Genomic DNA, 13,323 nt, shown 5'->3' on the forward strand with positions numbered 1-13,323 from the left:
ATGTCTTGGGGCTGAGACCAATGGTTTTATGATGTGCATCCAGTGCCTAAAACAGTGTGGCCCTGATCCTTGACATGGGTCCTCTAGGTGCTAGTGCAGTACAGATAATGAATAACAATAGTCTTATCATATATTTGAGAGGTGGAAGAAACACAATAGATCTCCTGCAATGCATAGTGATGTAGTAGGGGACATAAGTCTTTCCATCTCCCCTTTCTATGACACAGATTCTGTCATGCTTTTGTAATGATGTTTCACACTTTGATCTGAAGCGGTTACTTTGTGATGAGAATTTCAGTACAAAACAGTTATTCAGCATTTCTTTAGATACACGATAAAATGCGGTTCCTAACAAATTATCCAGGGATAGTTTTCATTATATCCATTGAAGCAATTTAAGTCTTTTCCTTTATTCTATCTAATTATTTTTGCCACTTGGAAATATTTCTTTTGTCTTTAGATGACAGGAAAAGCTTGATTATTAGACTCTAGTTGTTCATAGCTTTTTGCAATGTAAAAAGTTAACATTTTAGTCCAAAGGTGGTTGTAGTGAAATTTTAGCTTCTTTTCTCACAGTATGAAAATCTTTTCTCTCTGATGGAAAACAAACAAAAAACAAGGAATAATTTTCAAAATCTTGCAGTCTTTGATAGAGAGAATAGCACAAGCTGTCAATTTGTACAAAACTAGCAGGAATTTTGCCAAGAGTTATGGAAATTTCACAATGTTATTTGTGTAAATCTGGGGCAAATAGTCATGAAATCAAAATACCTGAGCACCAGTGTCTACCGTATCTATCCATCTCTCATACATGTCTTAAATTTACCCCAGTTCATTTAAAATTTTTATCAGCAGTAAATGAGATTCAATTTAATGAAGTTTAATCTGTTTCAGTGAATTATGAATTGTGTGGCTCAGTTCAATGGGTTGAGATGCATGGCTCTATGAGTAAATGGAAGCTTTAGAGAAACAATGTATTATTTATTATGTTCTCAGTGGTGCTGCTGAGCTGATAATTATATTACTGCCAAGGCTGGATTAAAAATTAACTATACAATACTCGGATCATTAAGAAAAAATCAGCACTGTATCTTGTTTTGAATCTAACAAAAGATTCAAAATTGCTGTCCTTGTAAATATCACGACAGATGTGTGGGATCTTAAAAAACAAAAAACAACAACAACCAAGAGCTGCTCAAATCAGAAGCTGTTAATGGAGCAATGTTAATTTACAACTGCTGAAGATTTAACCTACTACATGTTTTGCTAGAGGTTACTTGCCTAGGACAATCCTGAAGTGCTGGGAAGTAAAAGGCCTTCAGATTAAATGTCAGTCATCCTTTATATGTACATTGTTCCTAAAAAGACGAAGAGGTATGAGGCTTTTTCATCTTGAAGTGGGTAAAAGGTTAGAAGCTGGGTTCGGCCCCTTCCATAGTGGCACTCATTGGAGAGCCATCAAAGACTGAAGACGACAGATGGAATTTGGAAATGATCATCTATCCTGATAACAAAGCTGGTGAATATGGACAGATCAAAACTCAGTCATCCGGAATTTCAGAGTTAATGTGGTGGTTAGAAGAAAAAAAAAGTTAAGTAATCTGACTAGGTGGATCGAATGGGTAAAAAAGTAAATAAAAGACCAACCCACTTGGATTAGGTTAAATTTACATTCAGCTAAACTACAAAAAAGGTTTCTTTAATTGTGCTGCTTGGGATCAGACATGTACCCCATCTATGTCTTACTTTATGATCTATCTGGTGGTTCTGCTTTATCATTCTTGATCATTCTTGTCCACTTTCATACATTCTGGTCCCAGTCCATTAATGCTACTGGATCCTTTACACAGGTCACAAGCAATATTTCAATACATCTGAATAAAGTTTCTTCATTTTGGAGAGAGCTATGTGGAGGACAGAATTTCCATTTTGAGAAGGATTTCAAGATTTCAAAATCGGACATAATTCCAAATGGCACGAAAGCCAAAAATTTCAAAATGCTCCAAAGGAGTTTTGTAAAGTGCCATTTGGAATATTTCATTTTGATTTTGACTTAATATTATAAGGTCATACAAAATTTAAATGAAATTAATACTTGTGGCAAAATGAAAAATCAAAATATTTCATTCTGAATATTTTCAAACCAAGACATTTTGGCCGTCGCTGCAAGTGTATGGTTTTGTTTGTTTTGTTATAAAACAAATTTTTAGATAAACCAGCCTGATTTTTGTGAAGCATTTCAATGCTGATGGAATGACATATTCCAATGGAATATGGTGTCATCAAAATTTCTCCAACCTGCTCTCATTTTGAACAATGAGACTCCCTTTCTTAGAGACTGCAGTATGGTCACCCTTCATGTCTTCATAGGCCTAGGTTAGAATTATAGTAAGTATGAGCTGAGATGATAGTTTGTAGCTGTGACCAAGCCAAATGCTGTGTATGCAAAAGGGGGCACCTTAGAGGATCCTGCATATAGACACTTAACTTGACATTTAACCATTTGCAACAGATATTCAAGAGTATAAGTGCCAATGTGACTGTCCGCTATGATATTTTAATGTACCACTAAGGTGCTCTTGTTTAAAATCTGCGCCCGAGTGTCCCACAGCATTCATCTTAGTCTGAACCAATAGGAAAATAGCTGGGGATATTATCAGGGGCCGTGGTTAGCACAAAGCCCTATAAAATTGATTATGAAGCCTTTGCAGAGCACAAAAGTAGGAGTTAAAGAGAAGAGACAAATCCCGTTGGTGCCCCCTTCTTCTTAAAGTTTGTTTTATTTTGTCTGTCCGTTGGAAGAACATAGAACTAGAACTGAAATGCTGGTTAATATCTGGGTTCTAGAAAAGAGATCAACTGGTGTTCAGTAGAAGAGCTATAAAAGTTCCATTAATAAGAGAGGCAGTAGGGTACAGCGGAGAGCATATGGGACTGGGATTCAGGAAGCCTGGGCTCTACTGCGAACTCTACCACTGACCTTTTTGGTGACACTGAGCAAGTAACTTCACCTCTATAGGACAGCTGGGGCTCAGCAGCCATGATGAGTCGTCCACCAAGGAGAAGGAGAACTCTGATTTCAAATCAATCACGTTAGACCTGGCCAGCCAGTTTGTAAAATGGTGCCAATTACACATTCTCTATGGATTGCTACTGCCAACCCCAACTAATGGGACAAGGCAAAGCAAGCATTAGTCCCATTAATCATTATTATTATATTTATTATTAATTCAGGTCAACCTCAGTCTAGTAAAGGCCCTCTCTTTATTCTTGCCTAGAACTCTTCTTAACTCAAATCAGCCAAAACATTATCTTATAAGGTCATGGAAACAGGGCACTGTTTTTGTTTAGAAAAAATAATGTAGCCCAGAGCTGCTTAGTAGCAGAATATCCTTTCATCCCTTCTTAAGTAAATTACACTCATGCAAGTCTTCCAGCATGACTCTGTGCCTACTCATAAATTGGCCAGATTGTTGCATGAGGTAATGAATGTCAGATGAGCACGAGTGCCATCTCTTTTGCAGAAAGTGTTTGTAATACCTATTAGATCATTAATGTTGGATGAATTCAACTACCCGAATACAAGCTGACTGTAAAAATAAAAACGAAGAAATGACTTGGGAAAACAATATCTTACATTCTGTAAGCTTATCGTTTCTTGAAAGAACAAATTCCAGAACGTGTGTGCTGAATGAAGCAGGGATCCTGCGGAAAAAAATAGCATGATAATTTAATTAAAGACTATCTCAGAATGCATGTGCATAAGGAAGCCAAATTAAATTTGAATGAACGACCGTTAATCTGGTATTTCCTAACTTTTGAATGCTTGACTTTGCAAACGAAAACTTTTTTTTAACATAACATTGTTTAATACACTAGTGTGCATATATTATATATCACAGAGTCTTTCAGGTGATTGTGTGTGTACGTGTGTGTGTACACATTTACACTATCACTGGGTATGTCTACACTGTGTTTTAAAACCCCTGGCAGTGAGTCTCCAAGCCTGTGTCTGAGGTGCTAAAACAGCAGTGTAGATGTGTCTTGAATTGGAGCCCACTCTCTTTCCTGGGCCTCAGAGCCCGAACCCAAAGATTACACAGCTATTTTAGCACAGAAGCACAAGTCTGAGTTGGTAGACCTGGACTCCAAGACTCACTGACATGGATTTTAAAATGCAATGTTAATGTACCCTCTGAGGTCGAACCCTCAGCTGGCGTAAGTTAGTGTAGCTCCAACTGACTTCAACAGAACTTTATCAATTTGCAACACTTTTAGGATCTGGCCTATTGTATACAGTCAGGAAAGAGAATGCAACATGTGGTGGATTTTTGAAACACTGCAAGTCTTTGATATTTGTCCCAAAGGCCCGCTGGACTTGTAAAGTGATAGTACAGCAGCCACTCATAAGAACTTGCTAATTGTCGTATATAATACCCTCAGCACTACAGAGCTTTATGTCAATATTTGTAGTGTTTAAGGTATTTTACATAGCAAAGTTCAAGGGTAATGCTACAGATATCAAGGTGACATCATCTATCTAAGGTAGACTTGACAAGTTTTTAAGGGTAGATACTGTAAAATACTCTTAGTACTGTGCTATTTTGAATATGCTGTGCTTTTTGTGGGCAGAAGTACATAAGGGATCTGTACTTTAACACCCTCAGAGGACAGCAATTCCTGAATTGCACATGAGCAGCTAGGACACCAATATCTATCAGACAAAAGGATTACATGCAGAAAAATACCCAGTTGTAATTGAAGATGGTCTGATTTGGTTCCGCTAGCTTTGGAAAATAAGCCATTGCATTTTGTGCCCTTGTTGTTTTAATCTGTAAGAGGCCAAGGACAAAAGTCTATAATTCTATAAAAGAGTTGTGGTAGAGGATGGGGCAGTGTGAAGGAGCTTGTACTTCCACTGACGATGCTGCACCTGATGAGTGGGTAACAAAGATTTTCACTTCACAGTGCTGCCAGTCAGGCAGCGTTTATGAGTGCTAAATTCACTTCAGAAGCAAAATAAACAAATACCCAAATTTGGCTTCAATTTAATTTTAATGTCAGTTGGTTCTGAAAGAAAATACTCAGCTTATTCACTCACCCACCGCGGATGCGTCATGTTGGGTTGCAACGGTCATGTTTCATTATACGATAATTGGCAAAGTCTGAGCCTGAGGCTTCACGTCTCTGAATTCAGAAAATCAACAAAAGAAACTAAAAGAGCAGGGTAAAATATAGTACTGGTAGAAAATTGTCTCTTACAATTGTGTTTGACCGAGAATTCAATTTTTGACAAAACTGACTTTTCACAAAAAGTGTCTGCTGTCCTTGGAAAATTTTTATTTTCATTGAAAAACCAAAGTCCAAAAGCTGAAATATTTCTCTTTGGATATGCCACCACCATGCCCCATGGGAGTTGCAGATCAGGTGCAATGTCATTCTTCTCTATAGGCCAGGCTCCCTAGCTGGACTTCATCTCTTATGATACACTACAGCTATGTGAATTCCATGATGCACTGCTTCCTCTCACCAATAGGGGAGACCGTGGTGTATCATGGGTGTTGTAGTCTGATCAGGGAGCCTGGCCCACAGAGGAGAATAGGAGCATGAGGCATCCATACCACAACTACCATGAGACACTAAGACACAATTTCCAGGTTGAAACATTTTGATTTATGATCAAAATATTTCATTTTTTGATGTTGTTTTCCTGAAAATTTGAAATTTTTCTATTGGGGGAAAAACATATTTTCCAGCAAGCTCTAGTAAAGTATGTTGATACCAGTGGAAATGTGAATATAATCATTATTAACTGAGATAACCTTTTGGAACTAATGTGGAGGTCTTTGCTCTGTTTTTACTTTGGGTATGTGTGGGAAAACAACACAAGCCAGACAATAGTGAAAACTGATTAAGGCCCCATTCTAGCAAATTACTTATTCATATGCTTAACTTGAAGTAGATCCCATTGACTTTAATGAGATTTAGGTATGTGCTTCAGGTTAAGAAATGGACTTTGCCGAGTAGCACAGAGGTACAGTTAAGTGCATGCTAAAGTGCTGTGTAGAACTGAGGCTAACTGACTAGGAGGGGGAAATTAAATTGACGATATGCAAAGTGCTGCCAAAGGCAAAAAGTGCCCAAACGGAAAACTAGAGCCCGTGAGACCACTCCAACTGCTCTGCCCCACTCCAGCAACACAAAGCAGCTGAAAGCCCATCTGAAGGCGGGAGGGATAGCTCAGTGGTTTGAGCATTGGCCTGCTAAACCCAAGGTTGTGAGTTCAATCCTTGAGGAGGCCATTTAGGGGTTTCTGGGGCAAAATTGGGGATTGGTCCTGCTTTGAGCAGGGGTTGGACTAGATGACCTCCTGAGGTCCCTTCCAACTCTGATATTCTATGAAGAGGTTGTTTATGCTGGGTTTAGAGCTTCTTTGTATTTCCAAAGCAGCTGGAACATACTGCTGAATCTGACCCAATGTGTACTCGGTTATAATAATCGCAGGTGTTATGTGCAGGTTCAGATGAATCAGGCTCTTTTTTTTCTCCAGTTGTATCTGGGTTGATATAAACAACATAACTTGTTAAATATCTTATTCAGCATAAACTATGTGGCTGTGGCTGAGCAGGTTGAAGAAAAGAAACACTGCTTTGATGTTCAACTGGAGGGATAATCAGAGGCCCAAAGTGTTTGAAGAAACAAAATGCAAAAGAAATTACATCTTCCACATTTATTAATTAAACAGGATATTGTCTGCACATTCATAGGCCAGGTGATATAAAATAGCGCATAAAATAAGGGGCAATACAGTATAATTGTACAATGCAGCAACCGTGGTAGAGAGGCCATAAATTAAATACAGACAATCATAATTTGTTTCTACTGTATATGGTGGTGCAGTGACTTTAAAACTGAATTTTTAAAAAATGCAATGCCTTAACACTGTCTCTCCTACTTTTCTGTGCTGATTTAACATCCACAGTCAGGGACCTCTAAATTAGCCAGATATTGCCTGAATGTTCTCTGCCTTCCTTCATGATATAGAGCCAAATCCTGGTCCCACTGAACCAGCATTTTGCCACTATGTTGAAGGGGTTCAGGATTCAGCCCACAGCAGATACTACTAGTGGTAATAAGATTACCTGGCTTCGGCTCTTTTCAAAAGAGTAGTGGCATTAACTCTACACTCCTAGATGAATTCTCTTTGGGGGTATTTGTTATGCCTACTAAAACTCCACCTGTAGTGTCAAGTGCAGATGGTGTTTTTCTTTTCTTGTCTTAAACTATTGTGTGGTTAAGCATCTATTACATGCCAGAGCCGAGGTGTGTGAAATGATTCACATGGCTGCATGCCTATTTTGTAATCATCATCTACCTATCGGTCAGTTTTCTGGCCTGAGGACAGCAGTCTATGGGATCTACACTGGTTTCATTGGTAGATCCCCTTATAGCAATATGCTATGCTCAAGTGTCAAATAGCTTGGATACCAATGAGTCAACAAAACCACTCAATCAACTGCAGGCCCTGCAAGGAGTTCATAGGATCATTCTAGCAATACTGCAAAGGCATTCATTCCATGACATTGTGTTGGATAATTGTTCATTGCCCACCAAGCATTCTTGTGCTTTGTTCTACATGGGTTCGGGTCTCTCGGCTCTCCTATTAAACATAGTTGCAAGTGGAACTGGTCAGGAATTTTTGCCAAGATGTTTTTGTTATGAAGAACTATCGATTTGTTGAAACTGAGATTTTTTGTGGGGGGGGGGAAGATTGGTGTTGACACATTTCTTAACTTGAATTTTTTGGAGAAAGGTTTGAAATTGTCAAAACGGGACATGTGAACATCTTCTAAATGAAAAATTCTGTTTTTCTGATTCAAAATGACTTTTAATTTTGAACTGTGAGTTAATTAGAGAAAAAAACCCCTTAGAAATAAAAAAAGGTTTAAATCTAAGTGAGAGGTTGATTCACTTAAATGGAATTTTTTTTTTCAGATTTTTGAGATTTCAATGTTTTTTCTCAATTCAGGACAGTACAGTTCAAAATCTCAAACTTTTTCAGGATAGGAAAACCATTTCCTACCCAGCTATAGTTATGAAGTCGGTGGGCAGCACTTAATTCATACCAGGGCGGAGCCCTGGAACCTCTAGGCTTTGGTAGTTCATAGCCCTGGCACCTCTGGGCTTGCTGCATCAATTATGAAGGTAAAATATTGCTTCACCTCTTTCATTACAAATGAAGCACTGTCGATGAGAGGGATAACAAGGTGATAAAGCATGTGGTGTGTCATAGAAATGTGACCCAGTCCAGAATGGATGTAAGCACCTTTCCACGGGCTGTGCAGGTATTTGCAATCACTTGGATAGATACACTGCACAGCGTACTGCTCTCTAGGCTGCCCCAGCTATTGACCTGGAAGTGTGTTGGCTTCTCTTGGTGCATGAATGGACTATAAGGTGGATAGAAAGCTGGCAAGATCTTCGGGCTCAATGGGGAGTGATCAATGGCTCCATGTCTAGTTGGCAGCTGGTACCAAGTGGAGTGCCCCAAGGGTCGGTCCTGGGGCTGGTTTTGTCCAACATCTTCATTAATGATCTGGACGATGGGATGGATTGCACCCTCAGCAAATTCGTGGATGACATTAAGCTGAGGGGAGAGGTAGATATGCTGGAGGGTAGTGACAGGCTTCAGAGTGACCTAGACAAATTGGAGGATTGGGCTAAAATAAATCTGATGAGGTTCAACAAGGCAGAGTCTTCCATTTAGGACAGAATAATCCCGTGAACTGGTACAGACTGGGGACCAACTGGCCAAGCAGCAGTTCTGCAGAAAAGGACCTGGGGATTACAGTGGACGAGAACCTGGATATGAGTGTGCCCTTATTGCCAGGAAGGCTAACAGCATATTGAGCTGCATTAGTAGGAGCATTGCCAGCAGATCGAGGGAAGTGATTATTCCCCTTTATTCAGCACTGGTGAGGCCACACCTGGAGTACTGCATCCAGTTTTGGGCCCCCCATTTCAGAAAGGATATGGACAAATTGGAGAGAGTCCAGTGGAGGGCAACAAAAATGATTAGGAGTTGGGGCACATGATTTATGAGGAGAGGCTGAGGGAACTGGGATTATTTAGTCTGCAGCAGAGTGAGGCGGGATTTGATAGCAGCCTTTAACTACCTGAAGGGCGGTTCCAAAGAGGGTGTTCTCGGTAGTGGCAGATTACAGAACAAGGAGAAATGGTCTCAGGTTGCAGTGGGAGAGGTCTAAGTTGGATATTAGGAAAAACTATTTTACTAGAAGGGTGGTGAAGCGCTGGAATGGGTTACCTAGGGAAGTGGTGGCATCTCCATAGAGGTTTTTAGGGCCTGGCTTGACAAAGCCCTGGATTGGATGATTTAGTTGGGGTTGGTCCTGCTTTGAGCAGGGGGTTGGACTAGATGACCTCCCGAGGTCTCTTTCAACCCTAATCTTCTACAATTCTATAAAAGTATATAAGGATAAGTGCAGGGTCCTGCACTTAGGACGGAAGAATCCAATGCACCGCTACAGACTAGGGACCGAATGGCTAGGCAGCAGTTCTGCGGAAAAGGACCTAGGGGTGACAGTGGACGAGAAGCTGGATATGAGTCAGCAGTGTGCCCTTGTTGCCAAGAAGGCCAATGGCATTTTGGGATGTATAAGTAGGGGCATAGCGAGCAGATCGAGGGACGTGATCGTCCCCCTCTATTCGACACTGGTGAGGCCTCATCTGGAGTATTGTGTCCAGTTTTGGGCCCCACACTACAAGAAGGATGTGGATAAATTGGAGAGAGTCCAGCAAAGGGCAACAAAAATGATTAGGGGTCTAGAGCACATGACTTATGAGGAGAGGCTGAGGGAGCTGGGATTGTTTAGTCTGCAGAAGAGAAGAATGAGGGGGGATTTGATAGCTGCTTTCAGCTACCTGAAAGGGGGTTCCAAAGAGGATGGCTCTAGACTGTTCTCAATGGTAGCAGATGACAGAACGAGGAATAATGGTCTCAAGTTGCAATGGGGGAGGTTTAGATTGGATATTAGGAAAAACTTTTTCACTAAGAGGGTGGTGAAACACTGGAATGCGTTACCTAGGGAGGTGGTAGAATCTCCTTCCTTAGAGGTTTTTAAGGTCAGGCTTGACAAAGCCCTGGCTGGGATGATTTAACTGGGACTTGGTCCTGCTTCGAGCAGGGGGTTGGACTAGATGACCTTCTGGGGTCCGTTCCAACCCTGATATTCTATGATTCTATGAAAAGCAATAGGTCACGGAATACTTAAATTCGGCCCAATTATGGTCGTCTTGGCCTGAGGCCTTCATTTTCAATTACTGACGGTCAGAATGAGTAACAAAAGGAGAAGCTTATAAGGGAGTTTTTAAAATTAAAAGTGCCGTTATTATTATTTTACTGCTTTCTGTAGCCCATATTGCCAAAGCAGCTAGTTGCATTAAATACAGAGATTAAAACATAAAACAAGAATAGTAGTTTATCAAATGCTAGTAGAAGCAACATGAGTGCTTTCCCCTAAGGTTTCCAAAGCTCTTTCACATCTATTGGAGTGACAGGTGCTACAGAAATGTTAGATATTATTAAAGTTGTCAATTAATCACAGTTAACTCACGCAATTAACTCAAAGAAATTAATCATGATTAAAAAAATTAATCACGATTAATCACAGTTTTAATCACACTGTTAAATAATAGATACCCATTGACATTTATTAATATTTAGGATGTTTTTCTACATTTTCAAATATATTGATTTCAATTACAACACAGAATACAAAGTGTACAGTGCTCACTTTATTATATTTTTATTACAAATATTTGCACGGTAAAAATGACAAACAAAAGATAGTATTTTTCAATTCGCCTCATACAAGTACCGTAGTGCAATCTCTTTATCATGAAAGTTGAACTTACAAATGTAGAATTATGAACAAAATATATTTGAAAATGTGGAAAACATCCAAATATATTTACATAAATGGTATTCTATTATTGTTTAACAGTGCAATTAATTGCAATTAATTTTTTTAATTGCTTGACAGCCCTAGATATTATCAGAGCTAGCCAAATTGAAAAACAAGTTATTTGAACATACTTTCATATATAAAAGCATTGAGTTCAGCGTGTGGGGTCATATTGTTTGTTGTTCATGATACTTAAACTGCAAACGTTTTTTTTTTTTTTTAAAAAGCCCAAAATTTCATGAATGTTATTGTGAATTTTTATTTATTGGAAAATGTGTAGCTGAAAGTGTCCTATTCAGTCTTCATTATTCTCCTGCTTGAAAGATTTTTACGTTAAAAATTTGTTTCTAAAAGTTACTGCTCTGCACCGCCTAATACTATTGGGCTGTGATACTGGTGGTGTCTCCAGGCACTGTGGCAATGTAGATGATCATTTTTAAAGTTTAAGAGTATACAGAACAGAGATCTGAAATCTGGGAAGACAATTAAATCTCTTAGGAAAGACAAAAGATACCAAGTTAAAATTCTTTTCTTCCACACATCTAGGCCTAATCCTGGGATTGATTAATTACTATGTATCCACTAACCTCTCTGTTTTTAACATGGGAGATGGAAAAAGAAAAATGTTTTCATATAAACAGTTAGCAGGTGGACACAATAAAAGTCCCTGTGTTTCCACATGTATCTTAGGCCTTGTCTACACTACGGGGAGGTGGGAGGAGATTGATCTGAGTTATGCAACTTCAGCTATGTGAATAATGTAGCTGAAGTTGACGTACTTAGATCTACTTACCGCGCGGTCCACACTATGCAATGTCAACTAGAGACACTCTCCCATCGAATTCCCTTGTGCGTCTCATGCAGGTGGAGTACAGGAGTTGATGGGAGAGCTATCGGCAGTCAACCTGCTAAATTGACTGCTGATGTATCGATCGCCGTGCGTCAAATGCCCAGTAAGTGTCGACAAGCCCTAAGATACGTATATGCCCACCTCCACAACCACAGGACTGGAACACAACACAATCTGTAATCTATTTCTCCTTACAACATCTTTCTCAAGTACCGTGGTGCTATTGTTTTCATTTTACAACTGGGGAACTAAGGCATAGATAAACCCTGAATAAATTAGCAAAAGCACACAAGTTAGGTGCCTACATCTCATTGACTTTCAATGAGACTTAAGCCCCTATATGCCTAAGTCACATTTGAAAATTTTGCTCCTAATTGACTTACCCAAGATTTCCCTCAAGTCTATGACAGAGCAAGGGATTGAACACCCTAACCACCGAGCCATCCCTCCTCTCCAAATGTGTGGCCTGCTCGCTCATAGGGTAAGGAACATGCTGCACCTCTGAAGGACCATAGTGTCTCCTGTGGCACTTACCGGGTTTGTTCAGCTCTAACCCGTTCCCTCTGTGGGTTTTTGGCTCCAAGTAGCCAATGTACTCTCCCGTTCCAACACTGTGGAAGCCCTAGAGGAGAAAATAAGGCTGTGCATTGTTGTGAGCCTAGTAGTGTCCTGAACTTTACTCCTGCATTACTAAACTCCTCTGAAGAGAACTCAGGAGTAGTGAAGATCATAGCTGAAAGGTTCAAAGATTGGGTGCGGTTCAGATTCCAGTTCAAAGTTTATTGACTGAGAAAAGCAGGCTTTCTCATGAGATTCCTGGCACGTCTGGTTTTGATCATGCCCAGAAATGACACCAGATCAGCCTGTCTCTTGATATTTTCACAGGGTCTGTCCCAGTCCTGTCTAGAAACAGGAAATATAAATAATGGACTCAATCCTGGGCGGCAGTTGAGAACTATTTAGAAATAGGAGGGCATGCAAAGGTGGATTTAAAATGTCATGTTCCCCTCATCCTGGGTTGCCTGCGTTCCAGGACATGCCTCCCATGTAAGCCAGTCACCTGAATGTTGCTTTAAATTACATCTAAGGCACCAATAATGTTGACGGGTGGGGTACTGGGAAGCTATGCACCTTCGTACTTCGCAGTACCCCGTGTACGCTGAGGGAGGGTGGGGGCATAACAGCTACTATTTCTGTGTTACGTGACCCATAAGAATCCCCTGACATTGAGCTGATCCTCCCAAGGCTAGCAAATGCCAGCTTTAGGACTGCTTTGCTCTGGGAATGCAATATAAAGCAGCCAGAGTGCAGCTGGGAATTGGGGCCAGTGTATCAGAAGCTTCCGCTTCAGTTTAAGTTCGCTTTTGAGAAAAAGAGAGAGGTTTGCAGGCCTTATTCTTTTTTTTTTTCTAAACTGGTTTGCCCCATTCCTAATCAGAAATGTAACACAAACTGGGACAAGAGACAGTCTAGTTGTGAACGTGGATT

Source organism: Chelonia mydas, chromosome 5, assembly GCF_015237465.2.
Source record: "Chelonia mydas isolate rCheMyd1 chromosome 5, rCheMyd1.pri.v2, whole genome shotgun sequence".
In the NCBI taxonomy this organism is placed as follows: Eukaryota; Metazoa; Chordata; order Testudines; family Cheloniidae; genus Chelonia; species Chelonia mydas.